The following is a 13,685-nucleotide window of genomic DNA, read 5'->3' as shown; positions in this document are numbered from 1 at the left end:
CTCAGTTCATCCCCAGGGGCTTCCCAGGTAGCCAAGGAGTCTTAGGTATGGGTAACCTTCTCCAGCATGATGACATCTGTCAAGGGACTTGAGGACAGGGGAAGCCACCTCTTCCTGCAGGCGGAATATGCCAGAGGGACCAGGTTTGGCTCTATCCTATCTTAAGGAGGTCTTGGTAGCATTGCCAAAGTTTTGGGGTACTATTTCCATGACCCAAATCATAATGGGCAGCTGGGTGTGGAGGGTCACAGGCTCAGGGTCTGTGAGAACCTCTATTTGCAGGAGAGCCCAGTAGGTGGTCAGGCTGGATATAGGAAGGGCCCTGGCAACGTGGGTGAGACCAAGAGGGTCAGCCAGGATCCAGAGGGTGGGGCCCACAGTGGGGGAGGTGCAAAGGGCCAGTGAACAGGGCTGAGCAGGGGAAGCTGCTGCCTGCCTCTCAGTTTGCTCCAGGAACTGGTTTCTGTCCAGTCCCCAGGGAAGGCCAGGGCAGACGAGCTTCTGGGAAGGGCTCTGCAGACCAAGGTGGCCATAACACAGTCATGGGTTTGCTTCAAGTTCTCTGACCTGGCTTACACCATCAGCACGGTGACCTCTGCACAGAGACAGGACTCTTTGATTTCACCCCACGTGGATGGGAGTGTGGGAATGTGTGTCCACCGCCACGTTATCGGGAAAAATTGCATATTAGTTGGTGAGCCTCAACACATTGCAAAGCGAAAGAATAGCGTAAAACAATTCTTTATGTGCCCCCTTCCCCCTGCCTCAGGGCATCTGTCAACCAGATGGTGCTCCCCTCAGAGAGGATGGCAGCACCCCTTCCTCTCTGCTCGCCCTCTGCCCCAACTGTCCTCTGTTTTAATATTTCATTTTTTATTTTAGTTTTTATATTGAAATAACTTAATTCACAGGGAGTTGATCTGTAGGTTTAACTCAATTCCTATCGAACTCCCAGCAAGGCTTTTTTTGTAGGTATAGACTAGATTATTTTAAAATTTATAGGGAAGGGCAAAGAAATTTGAATAAAGCAATTTCAAAAAGGGATGATAAAGTGGGAGAAATCACCCAGCTGATTTCAAGACTTAGTATATAGCTACGGTAGTCAAGACTAAGTGCTATTGGCAAGATAGACTTATAGAGCATTGGAACGGAATAGAAAGTCCACAAATAGGCCCTCACAAATATAGCCATTAGATTTTTTTAAAGATTTTATTTATTTATTTGAGATAGAGAGTGAGAGAGCACAAGTGGGGGCAGAGGGAGAGGGAGAAGCAGGCTCCCTGCTGAGCAAGGAACCCGACTCGGGGGCTCAATCCCAGGACCCTGGAATCATGACCTGAGCCAAAGGCAGGTGCTTAACCAACTGAGCCACCCAGGCGCCCTTAGCCATTAGACTCTTTAAAAAAAATTTTTTTTATTTTGAAATAATCATAGATTCACAGGAAGTTGTAAAGATAGTACAGAAAGGTCCTATGTACCCCTCACCCCATCTCCACGGATGGTTACATCTTAGATCATTATAGTCCTATATCAAAAGCAGGAAACTGACATTGATAGAATGCATGTGCCCAGTTCTGTGTCCTTTCATCGCATGTGGAAACCCGTGTTACGGCAACCACAGTCAAGATACAGACCTGTTGCATCGCCGGCGGGTCTCCCAGGTCCACCCTCCCCGCCCCACGGCCTCTTTGCACCACCCTGCTTCCCTGGTCTCCCTTTCGTCCCCCCCTCACGCTCCCCATGCCTCTGGACACCTGGTTGCCCCTCCTGTCCCACCTGTGTCGCCAGATGCCCTCCATCCAGCCTAACGGTCCCCTAACCCCTAGCAATTACTACTCTGTTCTCCATCTCTGTTATTTTATCATTTCAAGCATGTTATGTAAATGGAACCAAACAGTGTGTGACCTTTCAAGACTGGCTTTTTCACTCGGCGTCACCCCTTTGAGACCCATCCATGCTGCTGTGTGCATCCTCATTCCTCCCTTTATTGCTGAATGGTATTCCATGGTCCCTTTCCTTCTCCCAGACTTCTCTTCCTGGCCCCTGAACCAGGTACTCCCACCTGGTTCCCCCTCGTCTGGGCTGTGAGTGGAGAGGGGGCAGGGTTCATGGTCTCGGGACCGCAGGTAACTGGCGGGCATGCAGGTCACTGTAGCTTTCTCCTTCAGCCTCGGAGTGAAACATGAAACACACCCAAGCGCACAAACCATCCCTGGGCTCTTGTCTGCTTTTGTCGCTCAATTTCTGTGCCTTTGTTAGAGTGCATTTCTGTTCTCTCCTCCCCTTTACCAAAGATGGTTCAGTTTGTGCCCATCTGCCATCTTGGCCCAGTGTGGCCGGGGCCTCAGTGGTGACAACGTGGCTGGTCCTCTCAGGACTCAGACTGGGCAGCCTGGCCCCACCAGCTGTGGCAGCCTCTACATGGCCCACTGGGTGTGCGACAAGGAGACACGGACAGGATCTTGTCACCAAAGGAAAGGCCTGCACGCTGGGATCTGGACCCGGGGTACCAAGGAGTGGAGGTTTCCAGGAGAGCCTCACTGTTTTGCCAGGGCCGCCTGTGTCGGAATCTTTGGGGCGGGGGCAGTAGGAGTGCTGGGAGGTCTCCTAGCTCTGAGCTGATGCCCTGGGTGGTTGTGAGCAGTCCTCTTTGGGCCTCACCTCCTCAACTGTACAGTAAGAGTTTGGATCCCACAATCTCAGGCCCTTCCTCTGTGACCTTCTCAGGATACCCAGTGGCCTCCCTCTGCCAACAAAAACCGTTCCTGCCTGGTTCCCAGCTGCCCTCAGAGTGGAGCTCAAGCTCTTCGGTGTGGCGGTCAAGGTCCTGCGTGAGCTGACCCCAGATGGTGCAGCACCTCCAGCTCTCACCACTTCCTGCCTTCTCCTTTTAGGCGACAGCCACAGGGGCCCAGCTGTGACTCCCCGGCCCCACAGGCACCCTTCCCTTGCTGATCTGCTGTCCTCAACTCCTGATGCCGAGATTACCTTCTCTTGGAAGCCCTCCCTGACTGCCTTCATACCCCGTACTCCTTTTCTCATCCAAACATCCCACTGTCTCATCTGCCTCGCCTGTCCCTGCACTTGGCTGTCCACTCCCGGCATGGCATGTGGGGACCAAGGAAGAGTGACACAAGGCTCTCGTGTCCCGCACAGTGCCAGGCATGACACAAACCCTTGCACTGGCCACCTCCAGCCTGGGAGGATGATGCCACCTCTTCTCCCCCCTCCCCACTCCTCCTCCTCCTTCTCTGGCTCCGTGGGCTGTCCTGCCCTGGGGGTGGGTGAACTCACACTCTGATGTGGCTTGGCCAAGCCCAGTGCTTTCCTTTGAACGCAATGAAAACCAAACAACACATTGCTTGTCATCGTCAGAAAAGTCAGTAGGATGGAAAAGCTGCCTCTTTCCCCTCCTCCCACCATGGTCCCACCCCTGCTGGATTTTCCTATTCTGCAGAGCCCAAGCTCTCAGGAGAACGTAGAATTCTAGGATCTTGGAATCACAGGATAATGGAACCTTAGACTAATGTAACACTAGAATCCTATAATCACTGTGTCACAGAAAACCACAATAATGATATCTTAGTATTATGTTACATTAAAGCCAGAGTTTCCTTTTACAACATAGAATCTTTGCCTATGGAATCCCAGAATCCCCAGCATGTTGTTGCCACAAACACTGGGTTGGACCCAAGAGTTCACCTCTCGCAATATCCATGTGCTATGGACTGAATGTTTGCCGTACCCCCTGCCCCCCACATTCCTATATTGAAGCCCTAATCCCCAGCATGATGGTATTCGGAGGGGGGCCTGTGGGAGGTAATTAGGTCATGAGGGTGGAGCCCTCGTGAATGGGATTAGTGCCCTTGTAAGAAGAGACACAAGAGAGATGATCTTCCTCTCTATCATGTGAGGACACGGCAAGAAGGTGTCCATCTGCACACCAAGAAGAGGACCCTCATAAGACACCAAATCAGTCAGCACCCTTGATCTTGGGCTTCCCAGCCTCCAGAAATAAATGTGTGTGTTTTAAGACACCATGAAAAGTGAGGTCGGGGTCACGGCAAGTGAGAGGTAGGGAAGGCTGTGGTCCTCCCAGCCGAGGCACCTGCCCCACACAAGACCCAAAGGTCCTCGGTGCTGGGAGGAAGACTGTGCTGACCAACGGACCCGAGGCTGACCCCAATCCACAGATCCTTTGGCGTACAATTGTGGACAAAGCACTCAACCTCTCTGACCCCCAGTTTCATCGCAGCAAGTACAGGGTAATTTTAGACGATCAACAAACTGTTGGCTCGTGTCTTATCAGTGTTCCAAGCTTTCTCCCAGTGTGAGGCACTCGGGGTCTTGAACACTGCTGGGCTCTCTGAAAAGCTCTGGTGACCTGATGGGATTCAGAGGTGCAGGGCAGGAAAACCAGCTTCCTGGGGACAAAGCTGGGCTGAGGCCATGAGCCACACTGAGGACGCTGATCTCAGGTCTGCTGGGGAAGGGCACAGATGAGGCCTCTGGTTAAGCTTTTCTTGAGCATCTACTACCAGCCACAAAGCCTCCCTGACAGTAAATCTGGGACATTCACTTACTTGCCTGAGCCTCAGTTTCCTCAACCATGGATTCCAGAGAACCACAGTCTTGGCTCAGTTCCCAGCCACCTCACCAGCACCTGGCTGTGCCTTTCCTTTCTGGGGCTCAGCTTACTCATCCAGGACTCAGTCCCCAGGCCTACAGTTTCCTGTGGGCAGGTTAACATTTACCCACTTTTTAACCTAGAGCATAATGTGGGCCAGAAGCCCTGACACACATGACAGACTATTCCCTGTACAACGGAAGGGACCGCAGTGCTCACCTGGTCCATCTGTCACGTGTGTCTTCTCACGGGTCAGGTACTTGGGCTGTCATTCCTGCCCCCTCCCAGAGAGGGTGGTCCCCTTCTTCCCGGTCACATAGTAAGAGATTGCTCAAGAGGTGTCTAGACCCCAGTCTTCTGTCTCCCTAAGGCTGTTTCCTTTTGTTTTCCTCCACTGGGTGGCATTTGGCTTCCCAGTCTCTGACTTATTTACATATTAGGGAAGAGGGGGTTGAAGCTGAGGGGGGAGCCTTTCAGGACATCAAAGTCAACTGAGCCTCCTGTGCCCTTGGTGGGAGGTCTGGAGGACCTGCCCCGTCAGCATGTCAGCAAAGTCAAGGCCCCTCCAGAGGGGCAGGGATGTGGGGGCAGTTGGGGGGGGGGTGGCGCTGGGTTAGGATCAAGTTGCCCTGAAATGGAAACAAACTCCAACCCCAAACCAAACCCAAATAGAGATTCCAGGAGGAACTGGGTGTCCCAAGCCACCCCAGGCTAGGCTGGGACAGGGAGGGGTCAAAGATGAAACCAGGGTTCCCCAAGGGGCATGCGTGTGGTTCCCAGGCCTCTGTTGAGCGGCCCCCCCTCAGAGACCCAAGCAGATGGAATTTCTGTCCCGTGAGCCTGCAGCCAGCCAGTGCGGGAGAGCTGCTCTGCTGTGTTTACATCAGCCAGACAAACAGCCACAGAGGGCTTGCTGTCTCCCAGCGGCCACCAGAGAATGTGGCAGGCGGGGAGACCCGACCAGCAACAGTGCTTCCAGGCGAGCCACGTGAAGGCTGTGGGTGCGTGGCACTGATGGTAGCTGGACTTATGGGGGCCCTTAGCACTTCCTAGGGTGCTGGTTCAGGCACGAGTAATGCTCAGTCAGGGACCCCTGGCCAACAGTCTGCTCTCACCCATGTGTGTCTGGCTTCTGGGGGAAACAGCAGCTGAAGGTAAACCAGGCCCTGAAACTCACATGCGGAGGCAAGAAGCACCCCAGGCTGGTCTTCACCAAGCGGGCAGGTCCTTTACTTCAAGTCTGTAGGACTCGGGTGTAGGAGGAAAGAAATGGAGAGAACAAGCGAGTGCTGAGTGCTTACTGTGTGTTGGACCCTGGGCCAGCCCCTCATGAAAACGCATTCCCTCCTGTAGTCCCGACCACGGCCTGAGAGGCTGAGCAGCACCCCCATTTGGCAGATTGCCAGGGAGCGGGGTGGGCAGGGGTCACAGCCCCGGTTGTGGGTTCTCCACTGTGCCGGGTCGCAAGGCCTCTACTCCCGCTCCTTTCCCCCTCACTCGCAGCATAGAATGCCCGCTGGGGCGAGGTCTCAGCTCTGGGCCCCGCTGCCCTGGTGGGAGAGCTTTGAATATGTCTGATGCTTTCTCTCTCCATCTTTGTATTCCCTCTGTGCCTAGGGTTTTTCTCTCTTTAAGTGTCATTATAGTGATTTTGTATCACTGTGAACTTGTTTTCTCCTTTTAATTGATTAATCTTTGATAGTTGCCTGTATACCGATCTCTTCTGGGGTGGGCTTAGGTCCCTGAGAACTCCTCATGGGTCGGGCTAAGGGTGGGGTGCAGGCAGCCGTGTTTACCCACCCGATGGGGCAGCTGGACACACGTGACCCACACAGGCCCAGTCACGTGAGCTCTTGCTGAATTTGCGGTTTGGGGTTCAGAGGCAGCCCCGGCCCTCAGCCTGCAGGTGTGGCTGATACTGGGGGACAGAGGCAGGGAGGGCTGAGGGGAGCCTGTCAGGAAGCCCGCTGTAGAGAGAGGCAGTGATAAGAAGCACTCTGGCCCCACCTCCTCAGTTCTTGGCTGCTTTTCTAGTCCTCAGGAGACCAACGCTGGTCCTCACCCCTGCCAGGGGGTCCACGGAACACCGTGGCCTTAAGGTGAATAACAGTGTTGGCCTAAGCCCGCCTGAGAGTCTATCTATCTATCTATCTATCTATCTATCTATCTATCTATCTATCTATCTATCTATCTATTTAAAAGATTTTATTTATTTGACAGAGAGAGAGACACAGAGAGGGAACACAAGCAGGGGGAGTGGGAGAGGGAGAAGCAGGCTCCCCACTGAGCAGGGAGCCCGATGCGGGGCTCGGTCCCAGGACCCTGAGATCATGACCTGAGCCGAAGGTAGACGCTTAACGACTGAGCCACCCAGACGCCCCACTGCCTGAGAGTCTTAACAGCGGGTTTACTGCAACTGAAAACTGGGAGAGCCATTTATCCCACTGGGCCTTGTCTCTGAGTTCACGGCAGCATTACCCACCCTCAGCTTTGTCCATAGTTTCTGAGACCTCTCCACAAATAAAACCCTCCTCCTTCTCTTAGTGCTCTCTTCCTTCGGGGCCATGTCCTCTAGGCGCGCACAGGCGCGCGCACACACACGCACACCTGTGACCGTTGCCCTCAGCCCTTCCACCCAGACATACCCTCTTCTACCCCTATCCTTCCAGAGGGCTCTAAACTCCAGTATCACTTCCCACTGCCATCTCATCTCCCATCACCCTTGAAATGCTGGGTTTTGTAGGATACCTGCCCTGCCCAAGATCGAAAGAGTGGTCGTTCCTTTTAATTCCATCCGCATTTTTATGCCCTCACCTCTGGTAACCAGCCCCCCACCCCATCCTTCCTCCCTGTGCATGTCACCACCTCCCTGTGCCGTGTCCCAGATGGGGCAGCCTTAGAGGACACCCATGGCCCCTCTCTGTCCAGGGCAAGGAGACCCGAGCAGCTGGGGTAGTGGAAGAGCTGTGGGTTGGAGGGTCCCGTCCCCTGTCTGCTGTGCACCCCCTGTGCGATCTTGGGGGATGTCTCTGTCCTCTCTGGGCCTCTGCCCTGGCACAGATAGAAGTCAGATCCGGATGACTCTGCCTTCAGGGCTGCAGAGAGGAGACTGAGGGCCTTCCAAGGAGACCCCTCCATTCCTGTGACCCTTGGGCAGCTAAGTTGATCGGTCAAAGCTGCCCAGAGGGACCCCAGCGACTGCCCATGGCTGGCCTGCCCTGTTCTCTCTTCCCTCCCTTGACTTCTCCCTCCCGCCTACGCTCCCCCTGCAGCCAAGCTTCACTCACCCTCTGGCTTTGCTGCACCCAGAGGGACTGACTATGAGCTCCTCCCTCTCCGAGAGCTTCAAAGCCACCCCTCCTCCCCATCCAGCCCCCCAGGACTGAGGATAGATCGGCACCGGGGGGCCTATTGTGCATTGACTTGCACCCTCCCCAGAGAAGCTGAAGTCCTAACCCCAGGTACCTGTGAATGTGACCGCGTTGGAAAGTAGGGTCTTTGCAGTTCATCAGAGAACCTGAAATTACACTGGTGCGGAGCGGGCCCTAAATCCAGCATGACAGGTGTCCTTCTAAGAAGAGGAAGAGAGGATGCAGAGACAAGCACTCAGGGAAGGGGGCCACGGGCCAGCAGAGGCCCAGACCGGAGCTGCAAGCCAGGGAGCTGCAGGCCCACTAGAAGTAGGAAGAGGAAAGGAAATCTTCTCTAGAACTTTCAGAGAGGGTATGGCCCTGTTGACCCCTTAATTTTGGCCTTCTAAACCTCCAGAACCGGGAGGGAATAATTTGCTATTGTTTTCAGCCGCCCAATCATGGCAGCCCTGACACGTGCCTACAGGGCCTTTCAGACCTGCAAACTCGCCCCGACTTTCCTCCCAGCTGGCGTGCTCTTTCCAAAGGGGAACTAAGATCGTGTCCCTCCCCAGCTCACACCTTTTCTATGGTTCCCTGTTGTCCTGGCATCCACGACCCCTCATCACCGGTCCCGGCCTCCTTTCCCCTTTGGGCTACCCCAAACCATGGTTCCGCTTCTCCCCTCCATGTCTTCGCTCGTGCTATGCCGGAAAACACACCACTTTTCCCAGGCCACCTCTACTTATTTTTTTAAACCTCTCTTGGACAATCATCTCTTCCAGGGATAAGAGCAAACGTCTATTGACTCTCACTGTGGGCCCAGCACTATGCTACGTGCTTTCTGTGAATTACCCGCGTTCAGTCCTCACAATGGCTCTGGGAGCTGGGCATTCTCATCCCCATTATACAGATGGGGACACCGAGGCCCAGATAGGGCTCCATGAGCTTCCACGGTCGGAAAGGGCATTGGCAGCGTCAGGGCCAGGCCCGTGTGGCAGAGAGAGTGCTCGGCTGCGCCCCGCCGCGCCCCCTCCCCTGCTTGGGGAGCCCACGCCGCCCTAGGAACATCTGCTCCTCCAGCCTCCAGCTGCTGCACGTTTCAGGATAACAAATTATGCCATAACAAGAGGTGAAATCAAATGCAGGCCAAATAGTTTTCCACGGCCATTTAATGCCAAATAATTCCAAGGCATCTGTCTTCCTCACCATGTGAGGCTAGAACACATGGAGCCGAGAAGGCCTGAGGAGCCAGACCCCAACCTGGCTCCCACAAATAAATAAACAAGGTGCGGCCGGCAGGCGGCTGTGGCGTAAATCAGGGCTTTTATGGGGCAAGAGGCCCATCAGGCCCAGGCCCCCTGACTGGCCTCTGAAAGAGAACACCAGTGGACACCCTTGTGATAAAGCAGAGGTCGCTCACCAGTATGCCCGCCCAGGGTCCCCCACCAGGCCCTTGGCCCCACTGGCTGCCAGCCCCCCGAGGTCTCAGGAGACGCCCCCACCCACTGATTTTCCCATTCATTCGTTCGCCCGGTACTCGGTGTATAGTAAGCCCGCAGTCAGCATTTCTTGAATGAATAAATTCATTCCTTTCTTTCCTCCTTGCCCCATCCCCCATCTCTGGAGCACGGAGGTCACCTCAAGATGCAAAGCCCTGGTGGGGCCCCTAATTTGGCCGAGTCTGGGTCCCAAGCCAGCCCCCTGGTACCAGGAGGGCTGAGGCTGAGGGGAGAGGGAGCAGCCCGAGGCCTGGGGCACTGCCTCCCGCCAAGACTTCTTCCAGGACAATTCCTCCCAGACAGAAAGGGGGGTCTGCAGGTGGGCAGCCAAAGAGCAAAGAGCATAAGCTCCCTCTGTCCCCCAGAAATACCGTGCTGCCTGCACCTCTGAGCAGGATCCTTCTGTTTGTGCCTCGCTGCCCTTCCACTGGTTCCAGGAACCACCTCCCTTAACGGCTCGAGGTTTGCGGACTAGCCCAGGGGTTCCGTTACCCCACACCCCCTTACCCCCTTGCTATGCGGCCCCTGGGTCCTCCATGAGGGGCGGTCATTACTGTCCCCACTTCCAGTCACGGTGGTCCTCATCGCTCGGTTTCCGCCCATCCGTTTACTTAAAACATTTTATTATTGTAAAATACACAACACAGAAACGCTATTAGTGACATTCAGCACCCTCACCATGCTGGGCGACCATCACCGCCCTCTGATTCCAGAACATTTCCATCACCCCAGAAGGAAACCCTGTACCCTTGCCCTCTCCCCCTGGGCCCCTGGCAACCATGAATCTCCTCATAGCGTTTTTTTTTTTTTTAAAGATTTTATTTATTTATTCATGAGAGAGGGAGAGAGAGAGAGAGAGAGAGAAGCAGAGGGAGAAGCAGGCTCCCAAGGAGCAGGGAGCCCGATGCGGGACTCAATCCCAGGACCCCGGAATCATGACCTGAGCCAAAGGCAGATGCTTAACCGACTGAGCCACCCAGGCGCCCTCCTCATAGCGTTTTAATGATGATTCTAATACAAGCCAAGCAGAACGCAGTATCCCCAGGTCACTGGCGGGGAAACTGAGGACCGCATGTGTGCATGGCTGGTACAGCCGGGCCCCCTCCCCCTGTAACTCAGCGCCCCCACTCTCCACAGAGCAGCACCTGAGAGCCGTGTGTCCAGGCGTCTTTGCAGGCTGTGGCAGATGCCCCCTCAGCGGACTTCTACTTTCCTTGGAAGGTGAGAAACCAGAGAGACGGTGCTGTAAGTTCAGAGCCCAGTCTCGGTCACCCAGTAAACTGAGCCTATTGATTGATGGGCTGAGAAGGCCTCAGGTGACGGTGGGAGAGTGGGCTGGGAAGGTGATGGGGGCGGGGGAGGGGGGCGCGTCTGCTGCCTCTCTATTGCTTTTGGCTCCAGAGCAGAAGTTCACACGGTTCTCTGGGGCTGGCTGGCAGGGTCTGATCACACACACCACACCCAAGCCCTCGTGCTCACACCTCTAGGCCTTGCAGACGGTTTCCTCTATCTGGACCTCCTTTTCTCTCTCAAACTTCCCCAGATTTTAGCTCCTATTCATCCTTCAAAACCCACTCAGTGTCCCCTCTGCCATGAGGTAGTGCAGTGGTCTCAGCGTGGTGAAATCAGCTACAAGACTCCTCAGATGAATCTGCCTCACAGCCAGGGCTGAGCACCCCACTTAAGGGGACACTTCTCTGTGCTCTTCCCCAGCAAAGCTCCTTCCTCCTCATTTGGAGAATGTCTGTTCAGGGGCCTGTTCCCCTCACTGTACTGAGAGCCTTTTGAGACAACAGTCTGCAGAGTGTCCTGGTTAAGACCCCAGGACTTTTGTATAAATAGTTTTATATTTGAGATAATTTACATGTCAAACAATTCACCCATTTATTTTTTAAAGATTTTTTATTTATTTGAGAGAGAGAGAGAGGGAGCATGCACGCAGGCTGGGGGAAGAGCAGAGGGAGAGGGACAAGTAGACTCTGTGCTGAGCACAGAGCCCAACGTGGGACTCGAGCCCATGACCCTGAGATCATGACCTGAGCCGAAATCAAGAGTTGGTCACTTAACCAACTGAGCCACGCAGGCACCCCACAATTCACCCATTTAAAGTATACCATGATTTTCATTTTTTAAAGATTTTATTTATTTATCTGACAGAGAGAGACACAGCGAGAGAGGGAACACAAGCAGGGGGAGCGGGAGAGGGAGAAGCAGGCTCCCCGCGGGGCAGGGCGCCCGCTGCGGGGCTCGATCCCAGGACCTGAGCCGAAGGCAGACGCTTAACGACTGAGCCACCCAGGCATCCCAAGTATACAATGATTTTTGATATATTACCTTATTAATTGTAAAAATTAATTGGTAAACTATACATTACAACAAATTTGCTATTTTAACCATTGTGGAATGTACAATTCAGTGACATTAACTAAATCCCCAGTGTTTGCAACCACAGGAGCCCAAGAGCTTGGCTTCAGACAGATTCCGATTCTCCCACTCCATAGTCGTGCGGCCTCCTCCGTGAGGCTCGGCTTACCCATCGGGAAACGGGGTACCAGGGACCGCCTCAGTAGTTGTTGTGACGGTTGAATGAAGCAATGGGGGTGAAATGCCCTGCAGACTGTGAAACCCTGTGTGTCTGCCCCTGCTGTGTGACCATCACACATGTGCTGTGTGGCCTCAGGCTCGTCCCTGGCCCTCTCTGGACTCAGCTCCTGACTTTAACAAGGCAGAGTTTGGATTAGGTGAGCCCAAGGGCCTGGGAGCTCTGACACCCAGCACTTACAGGTCTGCCCCATCAGCAGGCCTGTCTTCACTGTGATGGTAGCCCCAGGGCTTATGCCCTCTCCTCAGAGAACTTCGCCACATCCCAGGTGGCCTTGGAACCATGATTGGACCTGGGAAGACATGTGGCTCAAGAGAGTTTGGAGTTGGGATGCACATGCTAGTAGGGTGCGGAGCAGGGAGGTAAGCTGTGCAAAATGCACGTGGGGCTTAAGCCTGGCTCGAGGGGAGCTGGGGGTGGCAGTTAGGGGAGACCTGGATAGAACAGGTGGCAGACCATATCCTGATATGCCGGGACTTTATCCCAGGAGAAGTGGGAGCCCCGTGGTGGAGCCACGGGGGGCTGAGCTAGGGCAGGAGGGCTGGGCGGAAGGGAGGGGAAAGAGAACAGGGCTCCCAGGCCATGTGGCTTTGGGCCAGTCCGGGCCCTTCCCAGAGCTTCGGTTTCCCCTTGGGGTGGTGGGCTTGTACTCAGGGGTGCCAGGTCCCTTCCAGCACTGATTTACCCTGACACGGAGTGTGAGACCAAGCGGAAGCAGAAACACCCCCCTTCTTGTCCATGTGTGCAGGGCTGGTCCCAGGAACTAGAGGGATGGGGCTCTGGGTGGGCAGTTGGAGGCCCCTGGGACAGAACAGGGGGCTGGAAACCCCCGGGTCCGCAGGGGCAGTTCATGGGCTGCAACCTCTCCAAGCTGAGGCCTTGCGCCGGGTCCAGCAGGGGCTACCCCTTCTTCTGGCTTTAGAGCTGCAGAAAAATCCCCAGACCTCCAGCCAGCTGGATGGGTCTCTGTGCCGCCTCCTAGCCTGAGGGCCAGAATCCAGAAGCTAGCCCTGTGTTGGCTCCGCGCTGGGTGAGCCCTCGCAGGGCTGGGCTGGCCCATCCCTCTGGGAGTGGGACACCTGCGCCCGCCCGGCGGGCCGTGTTGGCCTGAACACAGGATGCCACGTTTCTTAGGAGCAGTGCGCTCTTAGCACCAGCATTGGCCAAGTGTGGCTTGAGGCAGTGACTTAACCTCTTTGGGTTTCTGTTTCCACATCTATAAACAGGGAATAAAACTACCTCACAGAGTTTTTATGAGGCTTAAATGAGATGATGCGTATGTCGTGCTTACTAGTGGGCCTGATGTGGTCTGTGCTCTCAAAATGGCAACCATGGCTCCAGCACCCAGCCTGGGCTTCTGGAATCTGGGGTGTGGAGAAGGTGGGTAGCTAGGAGCTGGGAGGTGCTGAAGGGACGTCCTGGAGGGGGCACGGCTCCCCAGAAGTCGTGGGAGAAAGTGTCCCCATTTGCACTGAAGGATTTCTTGCCTCCTGAACCCCTCCCTGTTCCAGGTCCAGGCCCAGCTGAGCTTTCCTACCAAATCCTTCCTGTGGGGCGGGAAGATGTCTGGCCCTGCTCACAGCAGCCACCAGGTGCCGAAGGCC

This window comes from Eumetopias jubatus, unplaced genomic scaffold, assembly GCF_037043125.1.
Source record: "Eumetopias jubatus isolate StellerSeaLion01/CBP00866 unplaced genomic scaffold, mEumJub1_p1.0 scaffold_13, whole genome shotgun sequence".
NCBI lineage: Eukaryota > Metazoa > Chordata > Mammalia > Carnivora > Otariidae > Eumetopias > Eumetopias jubatus.
This window is presented reverse-complemented; position numbering follows the sequence as displayed.